At 40.5% G+C, this 16,986-nt stretch overlaps 43 non-coding genes across 43 annotated transcripts; all 43 read left to right on the top strand.

Annotated features, from left to right (window-relative positions):
* The first annotated feature begins 507 nt into the window (after positions 1–507).
* Positions 508–619, top strand: trnal-caa (transfer RNA leucine (anticodon CAA)). The gene is made up of 2 exons: positions 508–545; positions 574–619. It is a non-coding gene; the product is annotated as a tRNA-Leu (tRNA).
* Positions 620–737: 118 nt separating this feature from the next.
* trnal-caa (transfer RNA leucine (anticodon CAA)) lies at positions 738–849 on the top strand. The gene is made up of 2 exons: positions 738–775; positions 804–849. It is a non-coding gene; the product is annotated as a tRNA-Leu (tRNA).
* Positions 850–967: 118 nt separating this feature from the next.
* On the top strand, positions 968–1,079 carry trnal-caa (transfer RNA leucine (anticodon CAA)). The gene is made up of 2 exons: positions 968–1,005; positions 1,034–1,079. It is a non-coding gene; the product is annotated as a tRNA-Leu (tRNA).
* Positions 1,080–1,197: 118 nt separating this feature from the next.
* trnal-caa (transfer RNA leucine (anticodon CAA)) lies at positions 1,198–1,309 on the top strand. The gene is made up of 2 exons: positions 1,198–1,235; positions 1,264–1,309. It is a non-coding gene; the product is annotated as a tRNA-Leu (tRNA).
* A 118-nt stretch (positions 1,310–1,427) lies between these two features.
* Positions 1,428–1,539, top strand: trnal-caa (transfer RNA leucine (anticodon CAA)). The gene is made up of 2 exons: positions 1,428–1,465; positions 1,494–1,539. It is a non-coding gene; the product is annotated as a tRNA-Leu (tRNA).
* Positions 1,540–2,116: 577 nt separating this feature from the next.
* trnal-caa (transfer RNA leucine (anticodon CAA)) lies at positions 2,117–2,228 on the top strand. The gene is made up of 2 exons: positions 2,117–2,154; positions 2,183–2,228. It is a non-coding gene; the product is annotated as a tRNA-Leu (tRNA).
* Positions 2,229–2,576: 348 nt separating this feature from the next.
* On the top strand, positions 2,577–2,688 carry trnal-caa (transfer RNA leucine (anticodon CAA)). Its single transcript has 2 exons — positions 2,577–2,614; positions 2,643–2,688. It is a non-coding gene; the product is annotated as a tRNA-Leu (tRNA).
* Positions 2,689–2,806: 118 nt separating this feature from the next.
* Positions 2,807–2,918, top strand: trnal-caa (transfer RNA leucine (anticodon CAA)). Its single transcript has 2 exons — positions 2,807–2,844; positions 2,873–2,918. It is a non-coding gene; the product is annotated as a tRNA-Leu (tRNA).
* Positions 2,919–3,036: 118 nt separating this feature from the next.
* On the top strand, positions 3,037–3,148 carry trnal-caa (transfer RNA leucine (anticodon CAA)). Its single transcript has 2 exons — positions 3,037–3,074; positions 3,103–3,148. It is a non-coding gene; the product is annotated as a tRNA-Leu (tRNA).
* Positions 3,149–3,496: 348 nt separating this feature from the next.
* On the top strand, positions 3,497–3,608 carry trnal-caa (transfer RNA leucine (anticodon CAA)). The gene is made up of 2 exons: positions 3,497–3,534; positions 3,563–3,608. It is a non-coding gene; the product is annotated as a tRNA-Leu (tRNA).
* Positions 3,609–3,726: 118 nt separating this feature from the next.
* On the top strand, positions 3,727–3,838 carry trnal-caa (transfer RNA leucine (anticodon CAA)). Its single transcript has 2 exons — positions 3,727–3,764; positions 3,793–3,838. It is a non-coding gene; the product is annotated as a tRNA-Leu (tRNA).
* A 118-nt stretch (positions 3,839–3,956) lies between these two features.
* On the top strand, positions 3,957–4,068 carry trnal-caa (transfer RNA leucine (anticodon CAA)). Its single transcript has 2 exons — positions 3,957–3,994; positions 4,023–4,068. It is a non-coding gene; the product is annotated as a tRNA-Leu (tRNA).
* Positions 4,069–4,186: 118 nt separating this feature from the next.
* On the top strand, positions 4,187–4,298 carry trnal-caa (transfer RNA leucine (anticodon CAA)). Its single transcript has 2 exons — positions 4,187–4,224; positions 4,253–4,298. It is a non-coding gene; the product is annotated as a tRNA-Leu (tRNA).
* A 1,037-nt stretch (positions 4,299–5,335) lies between these two features.
* Positions 5,336–5,447, top strand: trnal-caa (transfer RNA leucine (anticodon CAA)). The gene is made up of 2 exons: positions 5,336–5,373; positions 5,402–5,447. It is a non-coding gene; the product is annotated as a tRNA-Leu (tRNA).
* A 118-nt stretch (positions 5,448–5,565) lies between these two features.
* On the top strand, positions 5,566–5,677 carry trnal-caa (transfer RNA leucine (anticodon CAA)). Its single transcript has 2 exons — positions 5,566–5,603; positions 5,632–5,677. It is a non-coding gene; the product is annotated as a tRNA-Leu (tRNA).
* Positions 5,678–5,795: 118 nt separating this feature from the next.
* trnal-caa (transfer RNA leucine (anticodon CAA)) lies at positions 5,796–5,907 on the top strand. The gene is made up of 2 exons: positions 5,796–5,833; positions 5,862–5,907. It is a non-coding gene; the product is annotated as a tRNA-Leu (tRNA).
* Positions 5,908–6,025: 118 nt separating this feature from the next.
* Positions 6,026–6,137, top strand: trnal-caa (transfer RNA leucine (anticodon CAA)). Its single transcript has 2 exons — positions 6,026–6,063; positions 6,092–6,137. It is a non-coding gene; the product is annotated as a tRNA-Leu (tRNA).
* A 118-nt stretch (positions 6,138–6,255) lies between these two features.
* trnal-caa (transfer RNA leucine (anticodon CAA)) lies at positions 6,256–6,367 on the top strand. Its single transcript has 2 exons — positions 6,256–6,293; positions 6,322–6,367. It is a non-coding gene; the product is annotated as a tRNA-Leu (tRNA).
* A 118-nt stretch (positions 6,368–6,485) lies between these two features.
* On the top strand, positions 6,486–6,597 carry trnal-caa (transfer RNA leucine (anticodon CAA)). Its single transcript has 2 exons — positions 6,486–6,523; positions 6,552–6,597. It is a non-coding gene; the product is annotated as a tRNA-Leu (tRNA).
* A 118-nt stretch (positions 6,598–6,715) lies between these two features.
* On the top strand, positions 6,716–6,827 carry trnal-caa (transfer RNA leucine (anticodon CAA)). The gene is made up of 2 exons: positions 6,716–6,753; positions 6,782–6,827. It is a non-coding gene; the product is annotated as a tRNA-Leu (tRNA).
* A 118-nt stretch (positions 6,828–6,945) lies between these two features.
* Positions 6,946–7,057, top strand: trnal-caa (transfer RNA leucine (anticodon CAA)). Its single transcript has 2 exons — positions 6,946–6,983; positions 7,012–7,057. It is a non-coding gene; the product is annotated as a tRNA-Leu (tRNA).
* Positions 7,058–7,175: 118 nt separating this feature from the next.
* Positions 7,176–7,286, top strand: trnal-caa (transfer RNA leucine (anticodon CAA)). Its single transcript has 2 exons — positions 7,176–7,213; positions 7,241–7,286. It is a non-coding gene; the product is annotated as a tRNA-Leu (tRNA).
* Positions 7,287–7,634: 348 nt separating this feature from the next.
* On the top strand, positions 7,635–7,746 carry trnal-caa (transfer RNA leucine (anticodon CAA)). The gene is made up of 2 exons: positions 7,635–7,672; positions 7,701–7,746. It is a non-coding gene; the product is annotated as a tRNA-Leu (tRNA).
* A 118-nt stretch (positions 7,747–7,864) lies between these two features.
* trnal-caa (transfer RNA leucine (anticodon CAA)) lies at positions 7,865–7,976 on the top strand. Its single transcript has 2 exons — positions 7,865–7,902; positions 7,931–7,976. It is a non-coding gene; the product is annotated as a tRNA-Leu (tRNA).
* Positions 7,977–8,094: 118 nt separating this feature from the next.
* On the top strand, positions 8,095–8,206 carry trnal-caa (transfer RNA leucine (anticodon CAA)). The gene is made up of 2 exons: positions 8,095–8,132; positions 8,161–8,206. It is a non-coding gene; the product is annotated as a tRNA-Leu (tRNA).
* A 118-nt stretch (positions 8,207–8,324) lies between these two features.
* trnal-caa (transfer RNA leucine (anticodon CAA)) lies at positions 8,325–8,436 on the top strand. Its single transcript has 2 exons — positions 8,325–8,362; positions 8,391–8,436. It is a non-coding gene; the product is annotated as a tRNA-Leu (tRNA).
* Positions 8,437–9,473: 1,037 nt separating this feature from the next.
* trnal-caa (transfer RNA leucine (anticodon CAA)) lies at positions 9,474–9,585 on the top strand. Its single transcript has 2 exons — positions 9,474–9,511; positions 9,540–9,585. It is a non-coding gene; the product is annotated as a tRNA-Leu (tRNA).
* A 118-nt stretch (positions 9,586–9,703) lies between these two features.
* Positions 9,704–9,815, top strand: trnal-caa (transfer RNA leucine (anticodon CAA)). The gene is made up of 2 exons: positions 9,704–9,741; positions 9,770–9,815. It is a non-coding gene; the product is annotated as a tRNA-Leu (tRNA).
* A 118-nt stretch (positions 9,816–9,933) lies between these two features.
* trnal-caa (transfer RNA leucine (anticodon CAA)) lies at positions 9,934–10,044 on the top strand. The gene is made up of 2 exons: positions 9,934–9,971; positions 9,999–10,044. It is a non-coding gene; the product is annotated as a tRNA-Leu (tRNA).
* A 348-nt stretch (positions 10,045–10,392) lies between these two features.
* Positions 10,393–10,504, top strand: trnal-caa (transfer RNA leucine (anticodon CAA)). The gene is made up of 2 exons: positions 10,393–10,430; positions 10,459–10,504. It is a non-coding gene; the product is annotated as a tRNA-Leu (tRNA).
* Positions 10,505–10,622: 118 nt separating this feature from the next.
* On the top strand, positions 10,623–10,734 carry trnal-caa (transfer RNA leucine (anticodon CAA)). Its single transcript has 2 exons — positions 10,623–10,660; positions 10,689–10,734. It is a non-coding gene; the product is annotated as a tRNA-Leu (tRNA).
* A 118-nt stretch (positions 10,735–10,852) lies between these two features.
* Positions 10,853–10,964, top strand: trnal-caa (transfer RNA leucine (anticodon CAA)). The gene is made up of 2 exons: positions 10,853–10,890; positions 10,919–10,964. It is a non-coding gene; the product is annotated as a tRNA-Leu (tRNA).
* A 118-nt stretch (positions 10,965–11,082) lies between these two features.
* On the top strand, positions 11,083–11,194 carry trnal-caa (transfer RNA leucine (anticodon CAA)). The gene is made up of 2 exons: positions 11,083–11,120; positions 11,149–11,194. It is a non-coding gene; the product is annotated as a tRNA-Leu (tRNA).
* Positions 11,195–11,312: 118 nt separating this feature from the next.
* trnal-caa (transfer RNA leucine (anticodon CAA)) lies at positions 11,313–11,424 on the top strand. The gene is made up of 2 exons: positions 11,313–11,350; positions 11,379–11,424. It is a non-coding gene; the product is annotated as a tRNA-Leu (tRNA).
* A 577-nt stretch (positions 11,425–12,001) lies between these two features.
* On the top strand, positions 12,002–12,113 carry trnal-caa (transfer RNA leucine (anticodon CAA)). The gene is made up of 2 exons: positions 12,002–12,039; positions 12,068–12,113. It is a non-coding gene; the product is annotated as a tRNA-Leu (tRNA).
* A 118-nt stretch (positions 12,114–12,231) lies between these two features.
* trnal-caa (transfer RNA leucine (anticodon CAA)) lies at positions 12,232–12,343 on the top strand. The gene is made up of 2 exons: positions 12,232–12,269; positions 12,298–12,343. It is a non-coding gene; the product is annotated as a tRNA-Leu (tRNA).
* Positions 12,344–12,461: 118 nt separating this feature from the next.
* Positions 12,462–12,573, top strand: trnal-caa (transfer RNA leucine (anticodon CAA)). Its single transcript has 2 exons — positions 12,462–12,499; positions 12,528–12,573. It is a non-coding gene; the product is annotated as a tRNA-Leu (tRNA).
* Positions 12,574–12,691: 118 nt separating this feature from the next.
* On the top strand, positions 12,692–12,803 carry trnal-caa (transfer RNA leucine (anticodon CAA)). Its single transcript has 2 exons — positions 12,692–12,729; positions 12,758–12,803. It is a non-coding gene; the product is annotated as a tRNA-Leu (tRNA).
* An 806-nt stretch (positions 12,804–13,609) lies between these two features.
* trnal-caa (transfer RNA leucine (anticodon CAA)) lies at positions 13,610–13,721 on the top strand. The gene is made up of 2 exons: positions 13,610–13,647; positions 13,676–13,721. It is a non-coding gene; the product is annotated as a tRNA-Leu (tRNA).
* Positions 13,722–14,298: 577 nt separating this feature from the next.
* trnal-caa (transfer RNA leucine (anticodon CAA)) lies at positions 14,299–14,410 on the top strand. Its single transcript has 2 exons — positions 14,299–14,336; positions 14,365–14,410. It is a non-coding gene; the product is annotated as a tRNA-Leu (tRNA).
* Positions 14,411–14,987: 577 nt separating this feature from the next.
* Positions 14,988–15,099, top strand: trnal-caa (transfer RNA leucine (anticodon CAA)). Its single transcript has 2 exons — positions 14,988–15,025; positions 15,054–15,099. It is a non-coding gene; the product is annotated as a tRNA-Leu (tRNA).
* A 1,496-nt stretch (positions 15,100–16,595) lies between these two features.
* On the top strand, positions 16,596–16,707 carry trnal-caa (transfer RNA leucine (anticodon CAA)). The gene is made up of 2 exons: positions 16,596–16,633; positions 16,662–16,707. It is a non-coding gene; the product is annotated as a tRNA-Leu (tRNA).
* Positions 16,708–16,825: 118 nt separating this feature from the next.
* trnal-caa (transfer RNA leucine (anticodon CAA)) lies at positions 16,826–16,937 on the top strand. Its single transcript has 2 exons — positions 16,826–16,863; positions 16,892–16,937. It is a non-coding gene; the product is annotated as a tRNA-Leu (tRNA).
* The last annotated feature ends 49 nt before the right edge of the window (positions 16,938–16,986 follow it).

Here is a 16,986-nt window from a genome sequence, read left to right as displayed (position 1 = left end):
CCATCATGAATAATGAAAAGACTGAGCATCAGAACGCTAGTTGTGGCTGTCAGAATGGCCGAGTGGTCTAAGGCGCCAGACTCAAGGTCTTTCAACCTTTCAAATGTTGAGGATTCAGGTCTCCGAATGGAGGCGTGGGTTCAAATCCCACTTCTGACATGTAGCTTTTGTAATGAAAACTTGAAATAATGTGATGGTAATATATCTTATATTATCTTTTGAGTTTTTACCATCATGGACAATCAAAAGACTGAGCATCAGAAAAGCAGCCGTGACTGTCAGAATGGCCGAGTTGTCTAAGGCGCCAGACTCAAGGTTCTTCAACCTTCTCAAATGTTGAGGATTCTGGTCTCCGAATGGAGGCGTGGGTTCAAATCCCACTTCTGACAAGTAGCTTTTATAATGAAAACTTGAAATAATGTGATGGTAATATATCTTATATTATCTTTTGAGTTTTTACCATCATGGACAATCAAAAGACTGAGCATCAGAAAACCAGCTGTGGCTGTCAGAATGGCCGAGTGGTCTAAGGCGCCAGACTCAAGGTGCTTCAACCTTCTCAAATGTTGAGGATTCTGGTCTCCGAATGGAGGCGTGGGTTCAAATCCCACTTCTGACAAGTAGCTTTTGTAATGAAAACTTGAAATAATGTGATGGTAATATATCTTATATTATCTTTTGAGTTTTTACCATCATGGACAATCAAAAGACTGAGAATCAGAAAACCAGTTGTGGCTGTCAGAATGGCCGAGTGGTCTAAGGCGCCAGACTCAAGGTGCTTCAACCTTCTCAAGTGTTGAGGATTCTGGTCTCCGAATGGAGGCGTGGGTTCAAATCCCACTTCTGACAAGTAGCTTTTATAATGAAAACTTGAAATAATGTGATGGTAATATATCTTATATTGTCTTTTGAGTTTTTACCATCATGGACAATCAAAAGACTGAGCATCAGAAAAGCAGTTGTGACAGTCAGAATGGCCGAGTGGTCTAAGGCGCCAGACTCAAGGCGCTTCAACCTTCTCAAATGTTGAGGATTCTGGTCTCCGAATGGAGGCGTGGGTTCAAATCCCACTTCTGACAAGTAGCTTTTATAATGAAAACTTGAAATAATGTGACGGTAATATATCTTATATTATCTTTTGAGTTTTTACCATCATGGACAATCAAAAGACTGAGCATCAGAAAAGCAGTTGTGACAGTCAGAATGGCCGAGTGGTCTAAGGCGCCAGACTCAAGGTGCTTCAACCTTCCCAAATGTTGAGGATTCTGGTCTCCGAATGGAGGCGTGGGTTCAAATCCCACTTCTGACAAGTAGCTTTTGTAATGAAAACTTGAAATAATGTGATGGTAATATATCTTATATTATCTTTTGAGTTTTTACCATCATGGACAATCAAAAGACTGAGCATCAGAAAAGCAGCTGTGTCTGTCAGAATGGCCGAGTGGTCTAAGGCGCCAGACTCAAGGTTCTTCAACCTTCTCAAATGTTAAGGATTCTGGTCTCCGAATGAAGGCGTGGGTTCAAATCCCACTTCTGACAACTAGCTTTTAAAATGAACACTTGAATTAACGTGAAGGTAATGAATCTTATATTCCTTTTTGAGTTTTTACCATCATGAATAATGAAAAGACTGAGCATCAGAACGCTAGTTGTGGCTGTCAGAATGGCCGAGTGGTCTAAGGCGCCAGACTCAAGGTCTTTCAACCTTTCAAATGTTGAGGATTCAGGTCTCCGAATGGAGGCGTGGGTTCAAATCCCACTTCTGACATGTAGCTTTTGTAATGAAAACTTGAAATAATGTGATGGTAAAATATCTTATATTATCTTTTGAGTTTTTACCATCATGGACAATCAAAAGACTGAGCATCAGAAAAGCAGCCGTGACTGTCAGAATGGCCGAGTTGTCTAAGGCGCCAGACTCAAGGTTCTTCAACCTTCTCAAATGTTGAGGATTCTGGTCTCCGAATGGAGGCGTGGGTTCAAATCCCACTTCTGACAAGTAGCTTTTATAATGAAAACTTGAAATAATGTGATGGTAATATATCTTATATTATCTTTTGAGTTTTTACCATCATGGACAATCAAAAGACTGAGCATCAGAAAACCAGCTGTGGCTGTCAGAATGGCCGAGTGGTCTAAGGCGCCAGACTCAAGGTGCTTCAACCTTCTCAAATGTTGAGGATTCTGGTCTCCGAATGGAGGCGTGGGTTCAAATCCCACTTCTGACAAGTAGCTTTTGTAATGAAAACTTGAAATAATGTGATGGTAATATATCTTATATTATCTTTTGAGTTTTTACCATCATGGACAATCAAAAGACTGAGAATCAGAAAACCAGTTGTGGCTGTCAGATTGGCCGAGTGGTCTAAGGCGCCAGACTCAAGGTGCTTCAACCTTCTCAAGTGTTGAGGATTCTGGTCTCCGAATGGAGGCGTGGGTTCAAATCCCACTTCTGACAAGTAGCTTTTATAATGAAAACTTGAAATAATGTGATGGTAATATATCTTATATTGTCTTTTGAGTTTTTACCATCATGGACAATCAAAAGACTGAGCATCAGAAAAGCAGTTGTGACAGTCAGAATGGCCGAGTGGTCTAAGGCGCCAGACTCAAGGCGCTTCAACCTTCTCAAATGTTGAGGATTCTGGTCTCCGAATGGAGGCGTGGGTTCAAATCCCACTTCTGACAAGTAGCTTTTATAATGAAAACTTGAAATAATGTGACGGTAATATATCTTATATTATCTTTTGAGTTTTTACCATCATGGACAATCAAAAGACTGAGCATCAGAAAAGCAGTTGTGACAGTCAGAATGGCCGAGTGGTCTAAGGCGCCAGACTCAAGGTGCTTCAACCTTCCCAAATGTTGAGGATTCTGGTCTCCGAATGGAGGCGTGGGTTCAAATCCCACTTCTGACAAGTAGCTTTTATAATGAAAACTTGAATTAACGTGAAGGTAATGAATCTTATATTGCCATTTGAGTTTTTACCATCATGTATAATGAAAAGACTGAGCTTCAGAAAAGCAGTTGTGACTGTCAGAATGGCCGAGTGGTCTAAGGCGCCAGACTCAAGGTGCTTCAACCTTCTCAAATGTTGAGGATTCTGGTCTCCGAATGGAGGCGTGGGTTCAAATCCCACTTCTGACAAGTAGCTTTTGTAATGAAAACTTGAAATAATGTGATGGTAATATATCTTATATTATCTTTTAAGTTTTTACCATCATGGACAATCAAAAGACTGAGCATCAGAAAAGCAGCTGTGTCTGTCAGAATGGCCGAGTGGTCTAAGGCGCCAGACTCAAGGTGCTTCAACCTTCTCAAATGTTGAGGATTCTGGTTTCCGAATGGAGGAGTGGGTTCAAATCCCACTTCTGACATGTAGCTTTTGTAATGAAAACTTGAAAAAATGTGATGTTAATATATCTTATATTATCGTTTGAGTTTTTACCATCATGGACAATCCAAAGACTGAGCATCAGAAATGCAGCTGTGACTGTCAGAATGGCCGAGTGGTCTAAGGCGCCAGACTCAAGGTTCTTCAACCTTCTCAAATGTTGAGGATTCTGGTCTCCGAATGGAGGCGTGGGTTCAAATCCCACTTCTGACAACTAGCTTTTAAAATGAACACTTGAATTAACGTGAAGGTAATGAATCTTATATTGCCATTTGAATTTTTACCATCATGTATAATGAAAAGACTGAGCTTCAGAAAAGCAGCTGTGACTGTCAGAATGGCCGAGTGGTCTAAGGCGCCAGACTCAAGCTGCTTCAACCTTCTCAAATGTTGAGGATTCTGGTCTCCGAATGGAGGCGTGGGTTCAAATCCCACTTCTGACAAGTAGCTTTTGTAATGAAAACTTGAAATAATGTGATGGTAATATATCTTATATTATCTTTTGAGTTTTTACCATCATGGACAATCAAAAGACTGAGCATCAGAAAAGCAGTTGTGTCTGTCAGAATGGCCGAGTGGTCTAAGGCGCCAGACTCAAGGTGCTTCAACCTTCTCAAATGTTGAGGATTCTGGTTTCCGAATGGAGGCGTGGGTTCAAATCCCACTTCTGACATGTAGCTTTTGTAATGAAAACTTGAAAAAATGTGATGTTAATATATCTTATATTATCGTTTGAGTTTTTACCATCATGGACAATCCAAAGACTGAGCATCAGAAATGCAGCTGTGACTGTCAGAATGGCCGAGTGGTCTAAGGCGCCAGACTCAAGGTTCTTCAACCTTCTCAAATGTTGAGGATTCTGGTCTCCGAATGGAGGCGTGGGTTCAAATCCCACTTCTGACAAGTAGCTTTTATAATGAAAACTTGAAATAATGTGATGGTAATATATCTTATATTATCTTTTGAGTTTTTACCATCATGGACAATCAAAAGACTGAGCATCAGAAAAGCAGCTGTGTCTGTCAGAATGGCCGAGTGGTCTAAGGCGCCAGACTCAAGGTTCTTCAACCTTCTCAAATGTTGAGGATTCTGGTCTCCGAATGAAGACGTGGGTTCAAATCCCACTTCTGACAACTAGCTTTTAAAATGAACACTTGAATTAATGTGAAGGTAATGAATCTTATATTCCTTTTTGAGTTTTTACCATCATGAATAATGAAAAGACTGAGCATCAGAACGCTAGTTGTGGCTGTCAGAATGGCCGAGTGGTCTAAGGCGCCAGACTCAAGGTCTTTCAACCTTTCAAATGTTGAGGATTCAGGTCTCCGAATGGAGGCGTGGGTTCAAATCCCACTTCTGACATGTAGCTTTTGTAATGAAAACTTGAAATAATGTGATGGTAATATATCTTATATTATCTTTTGAGTTTTTACCATCATGGACAATCAAAAGACTGAGCATCAGAAAAGCAGCCGTGACTGTCAGAATGGCCGAGTTGTCTAAGGCGCCAGACTCAAGGTTCTTCAACCTTCTCAAATGTTGAGGATTCTGGTCTCCGAATGGAGGCGTGGGTTCAAATCCCACTTCTGACAAGTAGCTTTTATAATGAAAACTTGAAATAATGTGCCGGTAATATATCTTATATTATCTTTTGAGTTTTTACCATCATGGACAATCAAAAGACTGAGCATCAGAAAAGCAGCCGTGACTGTCAGAATGGCCGAGTTGTCTAAGGCGCCAGACTCAAGGTTCTTCAACCTTCTCAAATGTTGAGGATTCTGGTCTCCGAATGGAGGCGTGGGTTCAAATCCCACTTCTGACAAGTAGCTTTTATAATGAAAACTTGAAATAATGTGATGGTAATATATCTTATATTATCTTTTGAGTTTTTACCATCATGGACAATCAAAAGACTGAGCATCAGAAAACCAGCTGTGGCTGTCAGAATGGCCGAGTGGTCTAAGGCGCCAGACTCAAGGTGCTTCAACCTTCTCAAATGTTGAGGATTCTGGTCTCCGAATGGAGGCGTGGGTTCAAATCCCACTTCTGACAAGTAGCTTTTGTAATGAAAACTTGAAATAATGTGATGGTAATATATCTTATATTATCTTTTGAGTTTTTACCATCATGGACAATCAAAAGACTGAGAATCAGAAAACCAGTTGTGGCTGTCAGAATGGCCGAGTGGTCTAAGGCGCCAGACTCAAGGTGCTTCAACCTTCTCAAGTGTTGAGGATTCTGGTCTCCGAATGGAGGCGTGGGTTCAAATCCCACTTCTGACAAGTAGCTTTTATAATGAAAACTTGAAATAATGTGATGGTAATATATCTTATATTGTCTTTTGAGTTTTTACCATCATGGACAATCAAAAGACTGAGCATCAGAAAAGCAGTTGTGACAGTCAGAATGGCCGAGTGGTCTAAGGCGCCAGACTCAAGGCGCTTCAACCTTCTCAAATGTTGAGGATTCTGGTCTCCGAATGGAGGCGTGGGTTCAAATCCCACTTCTGACAAGTAGCTTTTATAATGAAAACTTGAAATAATGTGACGGTAATATATCTTATATTATCTTTTGAGTTTTTACCATCATGGACAATCAAAAGACTGAGCATCAGAAAAGCAGTTGTGACAGTCAGAATGGCCGAGTGGTCTAAGGCGCCAGACTCAAGGTGCTTCAACCTTCCCAAATGTTGAGGATTCTGGTCTCCGAATGGAGGCGTGGGTTCAAATCCCACTTCTGACAAGTAGCTTTTGTAATGAAAACTTGAAATAATGTGATGGTAATATATCTTATATTATCTTTTGAGTTTTTACCATCATGGACAATGAAAAGACTGAGCATAAGAAAACCAGTTGTGGCTGTCAGAATGGCCGAGTGGTCTAAGGCGCCAGACTCAAGGTGCTTCAACCTTCTCAAATGTTGAGGATTCTGGTCTCCGAATGGAGGCGTGGGTTCAAATCCCACTTCTGACAACTAGCTTTTATAATGAAAAGATGAATTAATGTGAAGGTAACATATCTTATATTATCTTTTGAAATTTTACCATCATGGACAATGAAAACACTGAGCATCAGAAAGCTAGTTCTGAGTGTCAGAATGGCCGAGTGGTCTAAGGCGCCAGACTCAAGGCGCTTCAACCTTCTCAAATGTTGAGGATTCTGGTCTCCGAATGGAGGCGTGGGTTCAAATCCCACTTCTGACAAGTAGCTTTTATAATGAAAACTTGAAATAATGTGACGGTAATATATCTTATATTATCTTTTGAGTTTTTACCATCATGGACAATCAAAAGACTGAGCATCAGAAAAGCAGTTGTGACAGTCAGAATGGCCGAGTGGTCTAAGGCGCCAGACTCAAGGTGCTTCAACCTTCCCAAATGTTGAGGATTCTGGTCTCCGAATGGAGGCGTGGGTTCAAATCCCACTTCTGACAAGTAGCTTTTGTAATGAAAACTTGAAATAATGTGATGGTAATATATCTTATATTATCTTTTGAGTTTTTACCATCATGGACAATGAAAAGACTGAGCATAAGAAAACCAGTTGTGGCTGTCAGAATGGCCGAGTGGTCTAAGGCGCCAGACTCAAGGTGCTTCAACCTTCTCAAATGTTGAGGATTCTGGTCTCCGAATGGAGGCGTGGGTTCAAATCCCACTTCTGACAACTAGCTTTTATAATGAAAACATGAATTAATGTGAAGGTAACATATCTTATATTATCTTTTGAAATTTTACCATCATGGACAATGAAAAGACTGAGCATCAGAAAGCTAGTTCTGAGTGTCAGAATGGCCGAGTGGTCTAAGGCGCCAGACTCAAGGTCTTTCAACCTTTCAAATGTTGAAGATTCTGGTCTCTGAATGGAGGCGTGGGTTCAAATCCCACTTCTGACATGTAGCTTTTGTAATGAAAACTTGAAATAATGTGATGGTAATATATCTTATATTATCTTTTGAGTTTTTACCATCATGGACAATCAAAAGACTGAGCATCAGAAAAGCAGCCGTGACTGTCAGAATGGCCGAGTTGTCTAAGGCGCCAGACTCAAGGTTCTTCAACCTTCTCAAATGTTGAGGATTCTGGTCTCCGAATGGAGGCGTGGGTTCAAATCCCCCTTCTGACAACTAGCTTTTAAAATGAACACTTGAATTAACGTGAAGGTAATGAATCTTATATTGCCATTTGAGTTTTTACCATCATGTATAATGAAAAGACTGAGCTTCAGAAAAGCAGCTGTGACTGTCAGAATGGCCGAGTGGTCTAAGGCGCCAGACTCAAGGTGCTTCAACCTTCTCAAATGTTGAGGATTCTGGTCTCCGAATGGAGGCGTGGGTTCAAATCCCACTTCTGACAAGTAGCTTTTGTAATGAAAACTTGAAATAATGTGATGGTAATATATCTTATATTATCTTTTGAGTTTTTACCATCATGGACAATCAAAAGACTGAGCATCAGAAAAGCAGCTGTGTCTGTCAGAATGGCCGAGTGGTCTAAGGCGCCAGACTCAAGGTGCTTCAACCTTCTCAAATGTTGAGGATTCTGGTTTCCGAATGGAGGCGTGGGTTCAAATCCCACTTCTGACATGTAGCTTTTGTAATGAAAACTTGAAAAAATGTGATGTTAATATATCTTATATTATTGTTTGAGTTTTTACCATCATGGACAATCCAAAGACTGAGCATCAGAAATGCAGCTGTGACTGTCAGAATGGCCGAGTGGTCTAAGGCGCCAGACTCAAGGTTCTTCAACCTTCTCAAATGTTGAGGATTCTGGTCTCCGAATGGAGGCGTGGGTTCAAATCCCACTTCTGACAAATAGCTTTTAAAATGAACACTTGAATTAACGTGAAGGTAATGAATCTTATATTGCCATTTGAATTTTTACCATCATGTATAATGAAAAGACTGAGCTTCAGAAAAGCAGCTGTGACTGTCAGAATGGCCGAGTGGTCTAAGGTGCCAGACTCAAGGTGCTTCAACATTCTCAAATGTTGAGGATTCTGGTCTCCGAATGGAGGCGTGGGTTCAAATCCCACTTCTGACAAGTAGCTTTTGTAATGAAAACTTGAAATAATGTGATGGTAATATATCTTATATTATCTTTTGAGTTTTTACCATCATGGACAATCAAAAGACTGAGCATCAGAAAAGCAGCTGTGTCTGTCAGAATGGCCGAGTTGTCTAAGGCGCCAGACTCAAGGTTCTTCAACCTTCTCAAATGTTGAGGTTTCTGGTCTCCGAATGAAGGCGTGGGTTCAAATCCCACTTCTGACAACTAGCTTTTAAAATTAACACTTGAATTAACGTGAAGGTAATGAATCTTATATTCCTTTTTGAGTTTTTACCATCATGAATAATGAAAAGACTGAGCATCAGAACGCTAGTTGTGGCTGTCAGAATGGCCGAGTGGTCTAAGGCGCCAGACTCAAGGTCTTTCAACCTTTCAAATGTTGAGGATTCAGGTCTCCGAATGGAGGCGTGGGTTCAAATCCCACTTCTGACATGTAGCTTTTGTAATGAAAACTTGAAATAATGTGATGGTAATATATCTTATATTATCTTTTGAGTTTTTACCATCATGGACAATCAAAAGACTGAGCATCAGAAAAGCAGCCGTGACTGTCAGAATGGCCGAGTTGTCTAAGGCGCCAGACTCAAGGTTCTTCAACCTTCTCAAATGTTGAGGATTCTGGTCTCCGAATGGAGGCGTGGGTTCAAATCCCACTTCTGACAAGTAGCTTTTATAATGAAAACTTGAAATAATGTGACGGTAATATATCTTATATTATGTTTTGAGTTTTTACCATCATGGACAATCAAAAGACTGAGCATCAGAAAACGAGTTGTGGCTGTCAGAATGGCCGAGTGGTCTAAGGCGCCAGACTCAAGGTTCTTCAACCTTCTCAAATGTTGAGGATTCTGGTCTCCGAATGGAGGCCTGGGTTCAAATCCCACTTCTGACAAGTAGCTTTTATAATGAAAACTTGAAATAATGTGACGGTAATATATCTTATATTATCTTTTGAGTTTTTACCATCATGGACAATCAAAAGACTGAGCATCAGAAAACCAGTTGTGACTGTCAGAATGGCCGAGTGGTCTAAGGCGCCAGACTCAAGGTGCTTCAACCTTCCCAAATGTTGAGGATTCTGGTCTCCGAATGGAGGCGTGGGTTCAAATCCCACTTCTGACAAGTAGCTTTTGTAATGAAAACTTGAAATAATGTGATGGTAATATATCTTATATTATCTTTTGAGTTTTTACCATCATGGACAATGAAAAGACTGAGCATAAGAAAACCAGTTGTGGCTGTCAGAATGGCCGAGTGGTCTAAGGCGCCAGACTCAAGGTGCTTCAACCTTCTCAAATGTTGAGGATTCTGGTCTCCGAATGGAGGCGTGGGTTCAAATCCCACTTCTGACAACTAGCTTTTATAATGAAAACATGAATTAATGTGAAGGTAACATATCTTATATTATCTTTTGAAATTTTACCATCATGGACAATGAAAAGACTGAGCATCAGAAAGCTAGTTCTGAGTGTCAGAATGGCCGAGTGGTCTAAGGCGCCAGACTCAAGGTCTTTCAACCTTTCAAATGTTGAGGATTCTGGTCTCTGAATGGAGGCGTGGGTTCAAATCCCACTTCTGACATGTAGCTTTTGTAATGAAAACTTGAAATAATGTGATGGTAATATATCTTATATTATCTTTTGAGTTTTTACCATCATGGACAATCAAAAGACTGAGCATCAGAAAAGCAGCCGTGACTGTCAGAATGGCCGAGTTGTCTAAGGCGCCAGACTCAAGGTTCTTCAACCTTCTCAAATGTTGAGGATTCTGGTCTCCGAATGGAGGCGTGGGTTCAAATCCCCCTTCTGACAACTAGCTTTTAAAATGAACACTTGAATTAACGTGAAGGTAATGAATCTTATATTGCCATTTGAGTTTTTACCATCATGTATAATGAAAAGACTGAGCTTCAGAAAAGCAGCTGTGACTGTCAGAATGGCCGAGTGGTCTAAGGCGCCAGACTCAAGGTGCTTCAACCTTCTCAAATGTTGAGGATTCTGGTCTCCGAATGGAGGCGTGGGTTCAAATCCCACTTCTGACAACTAGCTTTTGTAATGAAAACTTGAAATAATGTGATGGTAATATATCTTATATTATCTTTTGAGTTTTTACCATCATGGACAATCAAAAGACTGAGCATCAGAAAAGCAGCTGTGTCTGTCAGAATGGCCGAGTGGTCTAAGGCGCCAGACTCAAGGTGCTTCAACCTTCTCAAATGTTGAGGATTCTGGTTTCCGAATGGAGGCGTGGGTTCAAATCCCACTTCTGACATGTAGCTTTTGTAATGAAAACTTGAAAAAATGTGATGTTAATATATCTTATATTATCGTTTGAGTTTTTACCATCATGGACAATCCAAAGACTGAGCATCAGAAATGCAGCTGTGACTGTCAGAATGGCCGAGTGGTCTAAGGCGCCAGACTCAAGGTTCTTCAACCTTCTCAAATGTTGAGGATTCTGGTCTCCGAATGGAGGCGTGGGTTCAAATCCCACTTCTGACAAATAGCTTTTAAAATGAACACTTGAATTAACGTGAAGGTAATGAATCTTATATTGCCATTTGAATTTTTACCATCATGTATAATGAAAAGACTGAGCTTCAGAAAAGCAGCTGTGACTGTCAGAATGGCCGAGTGGTCTAAGGCGCCAGACTCAAGGTGCTTCAACCTTCTCAAATGTTGAGGATTCTGGTCTCCGAATGGAGGCGTGGGTTCAAATCCCACTTCTGACAAGTAGCTTTTGTAATGAAAACTTGAAATAATGTGATGGTAATATATCTTATATTATCTTTTGAGTTTTTACCATCATGGACAATCAAAAGACTGAGCATCAGAAAAGCAGCTGTGTCTGTCAGAATGGCCGAGTGGTCTAAGGCGCCAGACTCAAGGTTCTTCAACCTTCTCAAATGTTGAGGTTTCTGGTCTCCGAATGAAGGCGTGGGTTCAAATCCCACTTCTGACAACTAGCTTTTAAAATTAACACTTGAATTAACGTGAAGGTAATGAATCTTATATTCCTTTTTGAGTTTTTACCATCATGAATAATGAAAAGACTGAGCATCAGAACGCTAGTTGTGGCTGTCAGAATGGCCGAGTGGTCTAAGGCGCCAGACTCAAGGTCTTTCAACCTTTCAAATGTTGAGGATTCAGGTCTCCGAATGGAGGCGTGGGTTCAAATCCCACTTCTGACATGTAGCTTTTGTAATGAAAACTTGAAATAATGTGATGGTAATATATCTTATATTATCTTTTGAGTTTTTACCATCATGGACAATCAAAAGACTGAGCATCAGAAAAGCAGCCGTGACTGTCAGAATGGCCGAGTTGTCTAAGGCGCCAGACTCAAGGTTCTTCAACCTTCTCAAATGTTGAGGATTCTGGTCTCCGAATGGAGGCGTGGGTTCAAATCCCACTTCTGACAAGTAGCTTTTAAAATGAACACTTGAATTAACGTGAAGGTAATGAATCTTATATTGCCATTTGAGTTTTTACCATCATGTATAATGAAAAGACTGAGCTTCAGAAAAGCAGCTGTGACTGTCAGAATGGCCGAGTGGTCTAAGGCGCCAGACTCAAGGTGCTTCAACCTTCTCAAATGTTGAGGATTCTGGTCTCCGAATGGAGGCGTGGGTTCAAATCCCACTTCTGACAAGTAGCTTTTGTAATGAAAACTTGAAATAATGTGATGGTAATATATCTTATATTATCTTTTGAGTTTTTACCATCATGGACAATCAAAAGACTGAGCATCAGAAAAGCAGCTGTGTCTGTCAGAATGGCCGAGTGGTCTAAGGCGCCAGACTCAAGGTGCTTCAACCTTCTCAAATGTTGAGGATTCTGGTTTCCGAATGGAGGCGTGGGTTCAAATCCCACTTCTGACATGTAGCTTTTGTAATGAAAACTTGAAAAAATGTGATGTTAATATATCTTATATTATCGTTTGAGTTTTTACCATCATGGACAATCCAAAGACTGAGCATCAGAAAAGCAGTTGTGACAGTCAGAATGGCCGAGTGGTCTAAGGCGCCAGACTCAAGGTTCTTCAACCTTCTCAAATGTTGAGGATTCTGGTCTCCGAATGGAGGCGTGGGTTCAAATCCCACTTCTGACAAATAGCTTTTGTAATGAAAACTTGAAATAATGTGATGGTAATATATCTTATATTATCTTTTGAGTTTTTACCATCATGGACAATGAAAAGACTGAGCATAAGAAAACCAGTTGTGGCTGTCAGAATGGCCGAGTGGTCTAAGGCGCCAGACTCAAGGTGCTTCAACCTTCTCAAATGTTGAGGATTCTGGTCTCCGAATGGAGGCGTGGGTTCAAATCCCACTTCTGACAACTAGCTTTTATAATGAAAACATGAATTAATGTGAAGGTAACATATCTTATATTATCTTTTGAAATTTTACCATCATGGACAATGAAAAGACTGAGCATCAGAAAGCTAGTTCTGAGTGTCAGAATGGCCGAGGGGTCTAAGGCGCCAGACTCAAGGTCTTTCAACCTTTCAAATGTTGAGGATTCTGGTCTCTGAATGGAGGCGTGGGTTCAAATCCCACTTCTGACATGTAGCTTTTGTAATGAAAACTTGAAATAATGTGATGGTAATATATCTTATATTATCTTTTGAGTTTTTACCATCATGAATAATGAAAAGACTGAGCATCAGAACGCTAGTTGTGGCTGTCAGAATGGCCGAGTGGTCTAAGGCGCCAGACTCAAGGTCTTTCAACCTTTCAAATGTTGAGGATTCAGGTCTCCGAATGGAGGCGTGGGTTCAAATCCCACTTCTGACATGTAGCTTTTGTAATGAAAACTTGAAATACTGTGATGGTAATATATCTTATATTATCTCTTGAGTTTTTACCATCATGGACAATCAAAAGACTGAGCATCAGAAAAGCAGCCGTGACTGTCAGAATGGCCGAGTTGTCTAAGGCGCCAGACTCAAGGTTCTTCAACCTTCTCAAATGTTGAGGATTCTGGTCTCCGAATGGAGGCGTGGGTTCAAATCCCACTTCTGACAAGTAGCTTTTATAATGAAAACTTGAAATAATGTGACGGTAATATATCTTATATTATCTTTTGAGTTTTTACCATCATGGACAATCAAAAGACTGAGCATCAGAAAACCAGTTGTGACTGTCAGAATGGCCGAGTGGTCTAAGGCGCCAGACTCAAGGTGCTTCAACCTTCTCAAATGTTGAGGATTCTGGTCTCCGAATGGAGGCGTGGGTTCAAATCCCACTTCTGACATGTAGCTTTTGTAATGAAAACTTGAAATAATGTGAAGGTAACATATCTTATATTATCTTTTGAAATTTTACCATCATGGAATATGAAAAGACTGAGCATCAGAAAGCTAGTTGTGAGTGTCAGAATGGCCGAGTGGTCTAAGGCGCCAGACTCAAGGTCTTTCAACCTTTCAAATGTTGAGGATTCAGGTCTCTGAATGGAGGCGTGGGTTCAAATCCCACTTCTGACATGTAGCTTTTGTAATGAAAACTTGAAATAATGTGATGGTAATATATCTTATATTATCTTTTGAGTTTTTACCATCATGGACAATCAAAAGACTGAGCATCAGAAAAGCAGCCGTGACTGTCAGAATGGCCGAGTTGTCTAAGGCGCCAGACTCAAGGTTCTTCAACCTTCTCAAATGTTGAGGATTCTGGTCTCCGAATGGAGGCGTGGGTTCAAATCCCGCTTCTGACAAGTAGCTTTTATAATGAAAACTTGAAATAATGTGACGGTAATATATCTTATATTATCTTTTGAGTTTTTACGATCATGGACAATCAAAAGACTGAGCATCAGAAAACCAGTTGTGGCTGTCAGAATGGCCGAGTGGTCTAAGGCGCCAGACTCAAGGTGCTTCAACCTTCTCAAATGTTGAGGATTCTGGTCTCCGAATGAAGGCGTGGGTTCAAATCCCACTTCTGACAACTAGCTTTTATAATGAACACTTGAATTAACGTGAAGGTAATGAATCTTATATTCCTTTTTGAGATTTTACCATCATGAATAATGAAAAGACTGAGCATCAGAACGCTAGTTGTGGCTGTCAGAATGGCCGAGTGGTCTAAGGCGCCAGACTCAAGGTCTTTCAACCTTTCAAATGCTGAGGATTCAGGTCTCCGAATGGAGGCGTGGGTTCAAATCCCACTTCTGACATGTAGCTTTTGTAATGAAAACTTGAAATAATGTGATGGTAATATATCTTATATTATCTTTTGAGTTTTTACCATCATGGACAATCAAAAGACTGAGCATCAGAAAAGCAGCCGTGACTGTCAGAATGGCCGAGTTGTCTAAGGCGCTAGACTCAAGGTTCTTCAACCTTCTCAAATGTTGAGGATTCTGGTCTCCGAATGGAGGCGTGGGTTCAAATCCCACTTCTGACAAGTAGCTTTTATAATGAAAACTGGAAATAATGTGACGGTAATATATCTTATATTATCTTTTGAGTTTTTACCATCATGAATAATGAAAAGACTGAGCATCAGAGCGCTAGTTGTGGCTGTCAGAATGGCCGAGTGGTCTAAGGCGCCAGACTCAAGATGCTTCAACCTTCTCAAATGTTGAGGATTCTGGTCTCCGAATGGAGGCGTGGGTTCAAATCCCACTTCTGACAACTATCTTTTATAATGAAAACTTGAATTAATGTGAAGGTAATATATCTTATATTATCTTTTGAGTTTTTACCATCATGGACAATGAAAAGACTGAGCATCAGAAAGCTAGTTGTGAGTGTCAGAATGGCCGAGTAGTCTAAGGCGCCAGACTCAAGGTGCTTCAACCTTCTCAAATGTAGAGGATTCTGGTCTCCGAATGGAGGCGTGGGTTCAAATACCACTTCTGACAAGTAGCTTTTATAATGAAAACTTGAAATAATGTGATGGTAATATATCTTATATTATCTTTTGAGTTTTTACCATCATGAATAATGAAAAGACTGAGCATCAGAACACTAGTTGTGGCTGTCAGAATGGCCGAGTGGTCTAAGGCGCCAGACTCAAGGTCTTTCAAACTTTCAAATGTTGAGGATTCAGGTCTCCGAATGGAGGCGTGGGTTCAAATCCCACTTCTGACAAGTAGCTTTTATAATGAAAACTTGAAATAATGTGACAGTAATATATCTTATATTATCTTTTGAGTTTTTATCATCATGGACAATCAAAAGACTGAGCATCAGAAAACCAGTTGTGGCTGTCAGAATGGCCGAGTGGTCTAAGGCGCCAGACTCAGGGTGCTTCAACCTTCTCAAATGTAGAGGATTCTGGTGTCCGAATAGAGGCGTGGCTTCAAATCCCACTTCTGACAACTAGCTTTTAAAATGAACACTTGAATTAACGTGAAGGTAATGAATCTTATATTGCCGTTTGAGTTTTTACCATCATGTATAATGAAAAGACTGAGCTTCAGAAAAGCAGCTGTGACTGTCAGAATGGCCAAGTGGTCTAAGGCGCCAGACTCAAGGTGCTTCAACCTTTCAAATGTTGAGGATTCAGGTCTCCGAATGGAGGCGTGGGTTCAAATCCCACTTCTGACATGTAGCTTTTGTAATGAAAACTTGAAATAATGTGATGGTAATATATCTTATATTATCTTTTGAGTTTTTACCATCATGGACAATCAAAAGACTGAGCATCAGAAAAGCAGCCGTGACTGTCAGAATGGCCGAGTTGTCTAAGGCGCCAGACTCAAGGTTCTTCAACCTTCTCAAATGTTGAGGATTCTGGTCTCCGAATGGAGGCGTGGGTTCAAATCCCACTTCTGACAACTAGCTTTTAAAATGAACACTTGAATTAACGTGAAGGTAATGAATCTTATATTGCCATTTGAGTTTTTACCATCATGTATAATGAAAAGACTGAGCTTCAGAAAAGCAGCTGTGACTGTCAGAATGGCCGAGTGGTCTAAGGCGCTAGACTCAAGGTTCTTCAACATTCTCAAATGTTGAGGATTCTGGTCTCCGAATGGAGGCGTCGGTTCAAATCCCACTTCTGACAAGTAGCTTTTATAATGAAAACTTGAAATAATGTGACGGTAATATATCTTATATTATCTTTTGAGTTTTTACCATCATGGACAATCAAAAGACTGAGCATCAGAAAAGCAGCTGTGTCTGTCAGAATGGCCGAGTGGTCTAAGGCGCCAGACTCAAGGTTCTTCAACCTTCTCAAATGTTGAGGATTCTGGTCTCCGAATGGAGGCGTGGGTTCAAATCCCACTTCTGACAACTAGCTTTTAAAATGAACACTTGAATTAACGTGAAGGTAATGATTCTTATATTGCCATTTGAATTTTTACCATCATGTATAATGAAAAGACTGAGCTTCAGAAAAGCAGCTGTGACTGTCAGAATGGCTGAGTGGTCTAAGGCGCCAGACTCAAGCTGCTTCAACCTTCTCAAATGTTGAGGATTCTGGTCTCCGAATGGAGGCGTGGGTTCAAATCCCACTTCTGACAAGTAGCTTTTGTAATGAAAACTTGAAATAATGTGATGGTAATATATCTT

The sequence above is a fragment of the Pseudorasbora parva genome, chromosome 15 (assembly GCF_024679245.1).
Source record: "Pseudorasbora parva isolate DD20220531a chromosome 15, ASM2467924v1, whole genome shotgun sequence".
NCBI lineage: Eukaryota > Metazoa > Chordata > Actinopteri > Cypriniformes > Gobionidae > Pseudorasbora > Pseudorasbora parva.
Note: the sequence above shows the minus strand (reverse complement) of the source record. Positions and strands in the feature narration are given on the sequence as shown.